We start from the raw sequence: 11,695 nt of genomic DNA on the forward strand, positions 1-11,695 counted from the left end.
AGCAGAGGAGTGGCAGAGAGCGAGACACAGAATCCAAAGCAGGCTCTGAGCTGTCAGCACAGAGGCCAGGTGGGCTCAAACTCACTAATTGGGAGATCATGACCTGAGCCAAAGTCGGAGGGAGGGCTCAACCAACCGAGCCACCCAGGTGCCCCCACTTTTACAGGTATTTTTAAAAAAGAGGTATTTAAAAGAAAGGAAAGGCTGATTCAACTATCAAGAAAACAGAGTAAGTTAAACAGAGAAAGCAAAAGGGAGCAGAGGGCAAGAACCAGAATCATGGAAAAGGGGAAAAGACCAGTGAGGGAGGAAGCCAAGAAAAGTGGCAATAGATGCCCAGGTCCAGCAGCGGGTTCTAAAGGCAGCTTTAGTCAAACTGGGAAGAGTATTGGCATTGTGAAAGCAGTGGCCTGAATTCCATCCCTATTGAGTAAGTCACACAAATCTCTGTGTCTATTTCACTATCCCTAAACAAAACCTTCACCCCTTACAAGTTTAAATTCTTTTTACTTGTATTACACCCCGATTTTCATTTTGGCTTTAAACACGATTACAAACGATTAAATACTCCTGGAAGCTCTTTAACCGTTTTTTATACCCACGCTTTCTTGATGACACTCCTGGATAACTCAAATGGAAACTAAATTTAAACTAAATTAAAATTACATTAATTTCATTAACCCAGACTAGGTACTGCTTATCCCAGCTTCCAATATACAAAGCTACGATTTTATGGATGTCACTTTCTGCCAATTTACACACCAGGAGAACACATAAAAACAACAAGCAAAAGCCTCCAAATAAATCCAAATAACAACACATTTTGCAGCTTACTTCTAACAGAACTCTCAGCTTGGAAGGAGCTGGAACTAGGGTGAGGGCCGTTTTCTCCCTTATTAGGAAACGGGAACAGTTTAAAGACTTAATCTAAAATCTTAGGAAATTACAAGAGGTTTCCTTTACAAAACAAGTTCAGGTTGGGGGAGGAGCAGGCAACCAGCCCATCCGGCCCGCCCCTCACTTAGCACTAGATCAAGACTGAGAGGATTCTGCTGCTGACGTCACAAGAGACCGGCGCCGCGGGAGGACGAGAGGAGGAGACAGGCTACGTCACGGCCGCTCAGGCGCGGAAGTCGGCGCGCCGAGAAGGCCCACAAGTTAGATCCGGCAGCTGGCGGAGGGAGCCGCTCAACCGCAAGCACAAGAAGGCAGAGGGCGTTGCGCGTGCGCGGGTTGTTCCTGGGTTTGCAGTTGTTTTGGGGAGTGTGCGGTCCTTCCCGTCCGCCCCCGCAGCCTGGCAGGCCCCGGCCTTCCTAGAAATGACGGAGTGGGCGCGCTCTTTCCTCTTGACAGTTGTGAAATAATTTCTCGCCTGGAGCCTACGTCAGCCCAGCCAGGCCTTGCATGGGTTCAGCGGCAGAGCTGGGCGCGATTGTCCCTGGGCGGACCGTGAGGCTCAGCGGGGCCTGAGAGCCTGGGGTGGTGGGTTGTTTGTCTGGCGCGCTGTGGGTACTGAGCTTTCTCCGAGCTCGTAGCAAGGGGAAAAGGACTTTCCGATTGACCAGCCCACTTCAGTCACTAACCCCCACGGTAGAGCGCTTTGGGAAACCTGCCTGTCCTCCAGATTCGGGAAGGCGGGCTCTTTAGCAGTTGACGGAGGGAGTTCTCTCCAGAGTCATATGTAAAAAATTGTAAATGTAATATTTAACTGTTTAGTTAAATTCATTTATCCCAAAGCACGCAGAATGTTTACAAGGTTCGGTTTTGAGAAGCACGAACAAAGGTCAAATGATATTGTGGCCTTCAGGGTCTATAGATCCAAAACTGAGCCCAAAAGAATCTCATGACTCACCAAACCAATGCCTAAAACAGTTCATCTCCAGAACCAGCTTTTAAATTTGAAGCCGATAGTCCTGCATGAATGTATAACATACTTGAATGAATGTATGTATAAGACTATTTCTCTTATGTTTCTGTTCTGAAAAGTGTACACTAGAGATTCTTAAATGTAAAGGCAAAGCATTTACCAATCCAGACTATATGTACCGATCCGCACTTCCCACCTTAAGGAGTAAGTGGGTCGTTTTTGAGATTCCAGTGAGATGTATGCAAACACTCATAAAGCAATTATGTGTCAACTGTAAGCGCTCTCAGGATGTAGGATACCTTTGAATTGTTTCCTGACTTGTGAATAGAAAAATCTTGTTCCGTAGTAGATTTAAGGTGTGGCAGATGAGCAACATCAGATCTGCAAGTGTGTTTGTCACTGTCAGTATGAGGAAGCATTTCTCGGAGATAAAACTAGACTAGGTGTCCAATGGAGTTAAATGTCACAATGTACATAATTTAAATCAATCTAAATAACATTTTCTCTAAAACACATTGTGGTGGGCCTGGAGAAAGCTTGTTCTTTTTAGTTACATAGTAAGGTGTCATGAACTGTTTTCACTGTAAGAACAAATGTTACACCTGTCCTGGAAAACCAGCTTTACAATACAATCTTCTTATGCTGTCATGAAAAGAACGCTGGATTGGATATCAGAAAAACCAAAATTCTGGGGCGCCTGGGTGGCTCAGTCGGTTAAGCGGCCGACTTCGGCTCAGGTCATGATCTCACGGTCCGTGAGTTCGAGCCCCACATCAGGCTCTGTGCTGACAGCACAGAATCTGTTTCAGATTCTGTGTCTCCCTCTCTCTGACCCTCCCCTGTTCATGCTCTGTCTCTCTCTGTCTCAAAAATAAATAAACGTTAAAAAAAAAAATTAAAAAAAAAACAAACCAAAGTTCTAATCTCACTTCTGACATTTGATAGTAAAATCTCGGTCAAGTCATTGCCTATCTCTGAACTTCGTCTTCCTCACTTTTAATGTGGTCTATGTCATTCTCCCAGATTCTCCTGTGGTATTTTGCTCTTTGTTTTACTCTGGTCAGTCTCACTACTGTGTGGTCTTAGCACCTAGGATGACATAGTTTAGTGGGTGGTAACTAGAAATTTGTTGAAATAATCCTTTCCAACTCTGTAAGGTTTCAACTGGGCCATTTTTCTTCTTTGAAACAATGTACAAAAGATATTGAGAGTGCTATTTATTGCCAAAGAATCCTCCCACAGGTTATTAGAAGGTGTAAAGGTATAATGGATAAATCTGGTGGACGCCACCTTAACTAAACCATCAAAATTAAGTAAAAATTGGACAATAACTGGACATCGTAAGACCTTGCTGTTAAACTTGGAGATACAACATCATCTATGGAGTGTTTGTGGGAAGATGTTCACCCTGAATCTAATCACAATCTAATCACAATCAGACAAATCCAAATTAAGGGACATGCTGTAAAACCACTAACTTGGAATCATGAAAAATATAAAAGAAAAAAGCCTAGGGAATTGTTATAGACTAAAGAGACAGGACAAATATATGTAGGGAAGTTGATGTGAAGCTCATTTATTTTTGTTATAATGTCCAAAATGGCTGAAGTGTTACTTCTTGTTCCTGCTGAGAAAATGAATTCAGTGAGTAGGGTGCCTCAGAAAAGAAGATTCTTAATATTCCTAAAAGTTTCTACAGTGAAAGTCTGCTTATACTGACTGCTTATTAGAAAACACAAGTAAATAGAGTCTGCTACTTCATTGCTCAAAATAAAACAACTCTCATTTCTTCAAAGGAAAACACTTTAAAATGTCATTTTCAGGGACTTGCTAGGTCCTTTCTATGTTTAATTGCCTAGCCCCAACCAGAGGGAAAGAAAGAGAATAATAAAAATGAAACTGCTAGAAAAACCTGAGGAAGTAAATGTTCTTAATATTAGTTTCCGAGCTATAGCTCTTCATTTTCTTGAGGTAATCACCGCTGTTAAATAAAAATTCAACAGAGTAAAAAAAATTCAACTGAGTGTGTTTTAAAGATCTAAATGGCTTTATTGAATGATGTATAAATTGGGCAGTATTCCATCTAGCAAATAGAAAGGAACTCCAAAGAGCTACAGAAAAGGAAAGGTTTTAAAGGCATAGAAGGGATGGGATAAGGAAGTCACAAATGAAGAAAAAAGAAAAAAAAAGAAAGGATTATTTCAGTCAAGGTCACCTTCCTTTGGGAGATAAAAGAGGGCCTATTAGCTAAATTACCTCACTACTGCCAACCAAGAAATTCCAGATCAATGAGTTAAGATTACATTCCTGGAGGAGACTGAAACTGCAATGAAGTTAGATGTTAGTTTTGGTTTGGTGATGTAGGCTTAGCACTAGTGACTCCTTTTTAACATTGCTTTAGACCCTCCAGAGCTCCTGGGAGTCTCCGTAAATGAGGGCCTGTTCCTAAGCTCTTCTAACCCCTGCCCACCCCTGCAGGCTCTTAGTCCCTAGTGTATACACACACATATATATACACACACACACACACACACACACACACACACACAAAATATTCTAGCGCACCAAAATATTCCTTGTGTAGGTCTTTCAGTTAAGATTAAATGAATAAAAAAGAAGTTATTTGTTCATGTAACTGAAAATCTCAGGGGTAGAAGATAGGGTATGGCTACATGTGAGGGCATAAAGTCTTTGGATTGAGTTTCTATGTCTGGTCTCTGCTCTTTTTCTCTGCAGGCTCCATTCTCAAACTGGTTCATTTGTCCAGTGTTAAACTGGTACTCTGTCAGTCTGGGCTTACATCTCCCTTCTCAACAGCCCCAGAAGGAACAAGCACTTCTTTCCCCTCCACTGGCCAGGGTTACAGCAAAAGTTCTTGACATAATTGATGTCCTGAACCAATCACTGGAAGGGGAGTGGGGTGAGAAATGCTGATTGATTTGTGAGCTAGGGAAGAGGTCAGCCCTACCCAAACCACCTACGCTGAGAATGGAGAAGTTGTGGGTCCCTAAGGGAAATGGAAGAAGGGAGACTAGATGCTGAGCAGGCTAAAACAACAGATGTCCACTGTCTTTCTCAACACACCGAGCAATTTCACACCTCCCTGCCATGGCTCCCATTTTCCCTCTGTTTAAAATACTCTTCCAGGGTGCCTGGGTGGCTTAGTTGGTTAAGCATCCAACTTTGGCTCAGGTCATGATCTTGCAGTTAGTGAGTTTGAGCCCTGTGTCAGGCTCTGTGCTGACAGCTCAGAGCCTGGAGCCTGCTTCAGATTCTGTGTCTCCCTCTCTCTCTGCCCCTCCCCTGCTTGTGCTCTGTCTCTCTCAAGAATAAACATTAAAAAAAATTAAAGAAAATAAAATACTCTTCCACTCTTATCCTTCTGACGAATGCCCATGAAGCCTTTAAAATCCAGATCACACTGCTAAGTGAAATAAGCCATACAGAGAAAGACAGATACCATATGGTTTCACTCTTATGTGGATCCTGAGAAACATAACAGAAACCCATGGGGGAGGGGAAGGAAAAAAAAAAAAAAAAAAAAAAAAGAGGTTAGAGTGGGAGAGAGCCAAAGCATAAGAGACTGTTAAAAACTGAGAACAAATTGAGGGTTGATGGGGGGTGGGAGGGAGGGCAGGGTGGGAGGGAGGGCAGGGTGGGTGATGGGTATTGAGGAGGGCACCTTTTGGGATGAGCACTGGGTGTTGTATGGAAACCAATTTGACAGTAAATTTCATATATTAAAAAATAAAAAATAAAAAAATAAAAAAAATTAAAAAAATAAAAAAATAAAAAAAAAAATAAAATAAAATCCAGATCACATATCACCTCCTTTTTGCCACCTTCTTTGTTTGCTTGTCCATAAAATTACCCCATCCTCAGAACCGCTTCTGTACTGTGTCTGTTATCAGACCAAATTAGGATTTTTTTTCAAAACAACTGCAATTATACAAGAAATGTTATAGTATTTTAAAAAATGAAAAGAATAATATCACTCAAAGAATGGCCCATGGGCTGACACCAAACTCTGAACTGTTTATTATGAGTAATCAATGAGATAAATCTAGAAATTCAGTGTCTAGAAATTGTTATGGAAATTTGACAAAGTAACTTTACATCTATTAAATCTAATAACAAAGTATTCAGATTTGCATTTTCAACATCTTAAAATTTCATTTCACTAGTAATTCATCATATATATGTATAGTTAACTTCATATAAAAAGGATCACACTGCACATATCGTGCTATATACATGTTCACTTTTCAATAATAATATTCACTTCATAATATATCTCAAAGATCATTTTATTAAAAAAAAAAGAATTAGCCAAAATTATCACACTTGTATATCTGTGTATCATCTACAAACCCCTTGAAGGCAGAATCTGTCTTATTTATCACCATATCCCCAATGCCTAGAATAAAGTCTAGTACTTAGTTGTCAACAAATAAATAAGAGTTTAAAAGTGAATAACTGAATGAATTAATGAACACAAAATGTTCACACCTGGCAAACCAAAAGTCCCTGGCACCAGGATTATAGGCATTACCCTTTGGCCAACATCAGGTAAATAATCTGCATTTCCAAGGACTGGGAAATGAACTCATGTATAACCCTTTCACCTAACAAACAGTAATCTGTGGTAGGTGTTATTAGTATCCTTTTATTGGTGAGAAAACTGAACTTAAATAATTGCCTACATAATTTAAGCAAATTAAGTAGTTTGCCAAAAGTTGCGTAACTATTAAGTGACAGAATTTTTCCCCCAGTATGTTAACTCCAGAGCCTCTGGTACTCTTAACCACTGGGTCTACTTCCTCATACTGGAAGTAATAAAAGACAAAATCATCTAATGTGCCTCAAAGCCTTGCTGCTCAGTATAGCCCTTGGACTAGCAGTTTCCGCATCACTCAGGAGTCATTTTTAGAATTGGGGATTGTAGGCTCCACCCAGGTGGAGCATCTTAAGGTTTGAGAAACATTTCTTAAATATCAGGAAATAGCTACTCTTAGTACGCTGGTTTTCTAAAACTGCTATGAAGAATTACAACAAACCTAGGGCTTAAAGCAACAAAAATTTTTATCTTACAGTTCTGTAGGTCAGAAGTCCTAAATTAGTTTCCCTGGGCCAAATTCCAGGTGTTGGCAGGGTCATACTTCCTTGCTGTAGTCTGTCTGGAGGTCATACCAACAAGCTCTTACTACTCTTGAATAGGTAACTGAAACCAACACTAGCTGGCCAATTTCTGACATTAAATTCTATAAAGAATGAATCCATCCAAGGATAGGCTGCACTGAATTATTTGCAATTAGCAAATACTAATGAGTAGCTACATTTGCAGCCTCCTCCTTGGACCTTAGTTTCCTTGTGTGAAAAAGACATCGGACTATTAACATTAGTCTAGCTCCAAAAGCAAACCTATGGCTTTGTTGGCTTTACAGTTCAGTTTATCTAACTGGCACTGTCCTTAACTCTTGGTCACACATGACCAATTTCTGGACATACCTCCAAAAACTGAGCCTCTGTCTACATCAAACACCAAACTACTCCACTGTATTACCTTCTGTGAGCTCCCATCCTCGCACCACAACTCCGGTTATAACAATGCCAACAGGCATTCTGTTCTGTAGCTCATGCCTATATAGAACAGAACTTGTGGGCTACTTAAGCAGCCCACTATAAGAAGGACACAGAATAGAGCAGAAGTGGAAACACGGCTGAGTGCTGCAAAGCGAACAGGGCAAATGGGGACCTCTATTTGGGAGTACAGTAGTTCTCCATTAGGGAGATGGCTACGGTGGTAGGACAGATACCTGAGGATGGAACTGGCTGTTTGGACGGAAAGGAAAAGGCAAAACCAGGCATCCTAGGCCAAGCACGAGGAAACAAATGTCAATTCAGTTCCACAAGTTCTGATTAAGTATCTACCATAGGCACAGTGTCTGCCAAGTTCTGTGCACAATGCAAAATAAATGCAAATATGGTCCTATTTTTAAAGTCAAGACACACACTCATGAGGTGATAAGTAACAACGCATAACAGTATAAAATCAAGTGTCAAAACATATAGTGGAGGTCATAAATGCCAGGAGGGAACCAAAACAAAGGGAAAAGGTAATGAAAGCTAGAACAGGTGGGGAAGGCTTCTGGCAAGAGGTAGAAATTCATCTAGATCTCAAAAAAATTGGGAAGATTTGATTAACAGAGAGGAAGAGTAAGAATGTTGTGAGCTTGAGAAAGGAAGGGAATTAGGCAAGCTGGTAATTTGATAAGGAATCATTGACAAAGCAAGTTTATATACTGTACAAAGCTTCAACTTCCAAAAGGTGTTTGATCTCTATCTTTTATTTCCAAAGTTTTTATTTGAGGAAGTGAGGTGAGGAAACTGATATTTCAAAGATTAGAGATTTCCCCAGTTGAATGAGGAATGGGTGAGAATGAAGAAGAACATTTAGACAGCTACTATAATGGTCCATGCATGAGATACCAGTAGATATGATAGGATAGACAGAACAGGAAGATTCAAGAACAATTTCCTTCCTTGAAAGAAGTAACAACAGGACTAGGTGACTAAAATAAAGAAGAAATAAGAACCAAAGAGGAGTCTGAGGTTCAAGATGTTTGGATGACCAGAATCACCGAAGTTTAGACCTGCAAGGGCTCCAGCTGGAGTCCCTCTTGAGTAAACTGGTTGCTTAAAATCTCAGAAGTAGTTCTCAGCAGAGCTAGCAGCAGAATGCCCGGTGCTGTTATGAGATTTACCAAGCAGTATATGCCTAAGCCTTAATTACATATAAATCAATTTCAGAACAACTGATGATGAGAGCAACCAGATCAGAATGTATTGTCATATAACCACAAGACTAAAAAGTCATGAAGCCACATGAATAGTTCATGTGTAAAATCAAATATTCTATGATCTCTGCTATAAACAGAAACTTGCTTAGGAACTTCTTAGGGTTATAACTTCTCCTGGTCACATTTACCATAATGACTTATCCTTTCTCTGCCTGCTTTTGCACTTACTGGTCACCTTAACATTTAGCTTTGTGTGTATCATTCCCTTTATTAACAGTGTAGCTTCTTCTGATGGGGACTTACACTTCATTTGCTCTTAGCCTAAATTACAGCGTTATTAAACTCTGGTGGTCTACTGGTGAATAACTGACTGCTGAAGAAATTAATAAATTTTATCAATTATGATTTTAGGATTAAAGAACCTGGAAGTTTAAATAATATGAAAAACATGTTCCCCAGAAAGGCTACAGTGTTTAATGGAATGAGAACTGATCAAAGCATCAAGAATATGATTCTTCAGTAGTTATAGGAAGGCCACTCATAATTCCACTGGTCTCTTGAGTCATCATACGAAGGCTGCAAGGCTTAAAACAATAAAAACTGAAACTTTATCACGGATTTTCTTTTACACATGGTGAACTCCAGGTCTACTAGCAGGACCTCTGTTTGTTGAAAGAATATACAAAATTACAGATATACCATTCCATTTTTCTTTTGCGTGACAAAAAACTCAATCATGTACCTTCCTAATGGAACTCTCTCACTTGCCTGAATGCACTTCTACTAATGCTTTCATACAGTTAAAACATATGCTTTACTAGTCCCAGGTCTAGAACCTTTATAACTCTGAATAGGTCTTAGTCTTTCTACATTTTAACGTTTATGTTTTGGAAGTAGGTATATGGAAAAACAAACTTTCTTCAAAATAATTTAGAAATAACATAACAATTTTCTAAACTATGATTTATCTAGAATTTGACCCTGAAAAGGATAATCATAATTTTTTTTAATCCCTATCCTTAGACAACCTTGTGGAGCAGAACCACTAGACCTATTGCTTTCCATCCTGTGGATTAGTCATGGATTTAAAAAAAAAATTAAAACTAAAAACATCAGTTTGATGAATTAATGCTAAGCAAATAAAATGTTGGCCCACCTCCTCTACCATCTTTTTTGATGCTAAAGGGATGAACAGTGAAAATACTCCTCTCTATTGGACATAATTTGGGGGTACAGTTCGAGGAAGTGGGAAATAGGCCCAAGTGTGGAATGATCTGGGTGTTTCTGCTCTTCTAGAAATGAATGTCAGACACAGGAAGGAGGTGGGGAGCAGAGAGGTCTACTGGGATAAGATATCAGGAATAGAAAAGGAACCCCATCTCCTCCCATAACTCCCTCCTACGCTTGTGAGTTTTTAAAAATCATGGATCTAGAGAGTAAAAATATATTATAAAATATATCAAGACATCAACAAGTCAGTTTATTGGCAGCATATTGGAGAGGTATGGTGGAAGACCCTCTAAAGAGGAATAAATTCCCATTAAGAAATATCTTAAAAATAAATTATATTACTCTCAAGTCATTATAAATACAGGTGGTGATTTCACTGAAACTTTATGTTTCAATGAATCATGTTACCAATTAGCCTTTTTTTTTTAGTTTGAAATAATTGAAAACTCACAAAAAGTTGCAAAAATAGCAGAGTGCCATGTATCATTGATCCAAACTTCCAAAACACTATCTTACATAACCATAGTAGGTTATCAGAACCAGAAAAACAGCATATCATTAAAAAGTTTTTAAAGATTTCAAAGTTTATTAATATTATTTTTAAATGACTTCTGAATATTGGCTAGGGAAGTTTCCCTGGAAGCAGACTAGTCAGAAAGGTAAAGGAGGGGTGCCTGGGTGGCTCCTCAGTTAAGCTTCTGACTTTGGCTCAAGTCACATGATTCGTGAGTTCAAGCCCCATATCAGGCTTGCTGCTGTCAGCATGGAACCCACTCTGGATTCTGTCCCCTTTTTATCTGCTCCTCTCCAGCTATCTCTCTCTCAAAAATAAATAAACACTAAAAAAAAAAAAAAAAAAAAAAAAGTTAAAATCAGAGAGTTTAAGTGCTTTAGCCAGCACCTGAATTACACTCCATTGGAGTAGTATTTCTTAGCCCTGGCTGAACATTGGAGGATAGGCAAAATCCAAACACTGGCTGAGCCCACCCTAAATTAATTACATCAACCTCTATAAGGTTGGCAAGGCTGAAGGTAAGGCTCAAGCATCAACATGTTTTCAAAACTCAGAAGATTCTAATTCACAGCCAGGGTTCAGAACTATTCATATAAGGATTTACCAAATAAAATCGATGTAATGCTTTTTTAAAGATGAGGTTTCTGAATATGTTTTGCTTTAATGACATCACTGACAAATACTGAAATGTATTCAAACTTCCTTTGTTCTAAAGATCCAAGTTTCAATGCACTTTTCACAATTTAACAGAGTAAGCCTTAAACCCGAGCTATGAATAGAAAGATAATGGGATTTCTCATCACTAGCCTAACATATCAGAGGTTCAAGTGTGGGATAAGAAGATAGTTGGAATAAACCAAGATCTACTCATTTACTCCCAACTCCAGACTCTACCTGTTCCTATCAGTATCACTGTTTTTACTTCAAACATGAGGAAATTTCAGGAATCGCTAGCTAAAATCCCAGAAGAAAGAAACACAAATGAGATTTATTTCTTCCATTCTGCCTAATTGTAGTAACCAACATGGATACATTGACCCCTGGACATAATCAAATTATCTCTGTAAAGTTCTCGCCCTATTTTTGGAAACTAGGGATTTTCCAGATTACGGGGGCCCTGTCACTGGCTCAGGCCAGAGTTTCAGAAGCTAACAGGCGAAAGCAGCCGCTCTCCTTGCCGTTACGAAGCCTTAGTCTTACTTGGATACCAGGGGGAATTACATGCTCATCGTAGAGCTTTTTCGGGCAACCAATGTAGTTCACATTAGTGTTTTCTAAAAATAC

The 11,695-nt window shown here is 39.5% G+C and overlaps 1 long non-coding RNA gene across 3 annotated transcripts in view; it reads right to left on the reverse strand.

The window, feature by feature from the left end:
- The window catches only part of LOC125921211 (uncharacterized), a 36,045-nt gene extending 34,422 nt beyond the window's left edge, over window positions 1-1,623 (reverse strand). For all 3 annotated transcript variants that reach the window (XR_007457337.1, XR_007457340.1, XR_007457338.1), the window contains exon 1: window positions 835-1,623. This is a non-coding gene — a long non-coding RNA (uncharacterized LOC125921211). The remainder of the gene's footprint in view (window positions 1-834) is intronic.
- Between the last annotated feature and the right edge of the window lie 10,072 nt (window positions 1,624-11,695).

Source organism: Panthera uncia, chromosome C2 (assembly GCF_023721935.1).
Source record: "Panthera uncia isolate 11264 chromosome C2, Puncia_PCG_1.0, whole genome shotgun sequence".
Taxonomy (NCBI): domain Eukaryota; kingdom Metazoa; phylum Chordata; class Mammalia; order Carnivora; family Felidae; genus Panthera; species Panthera uncia.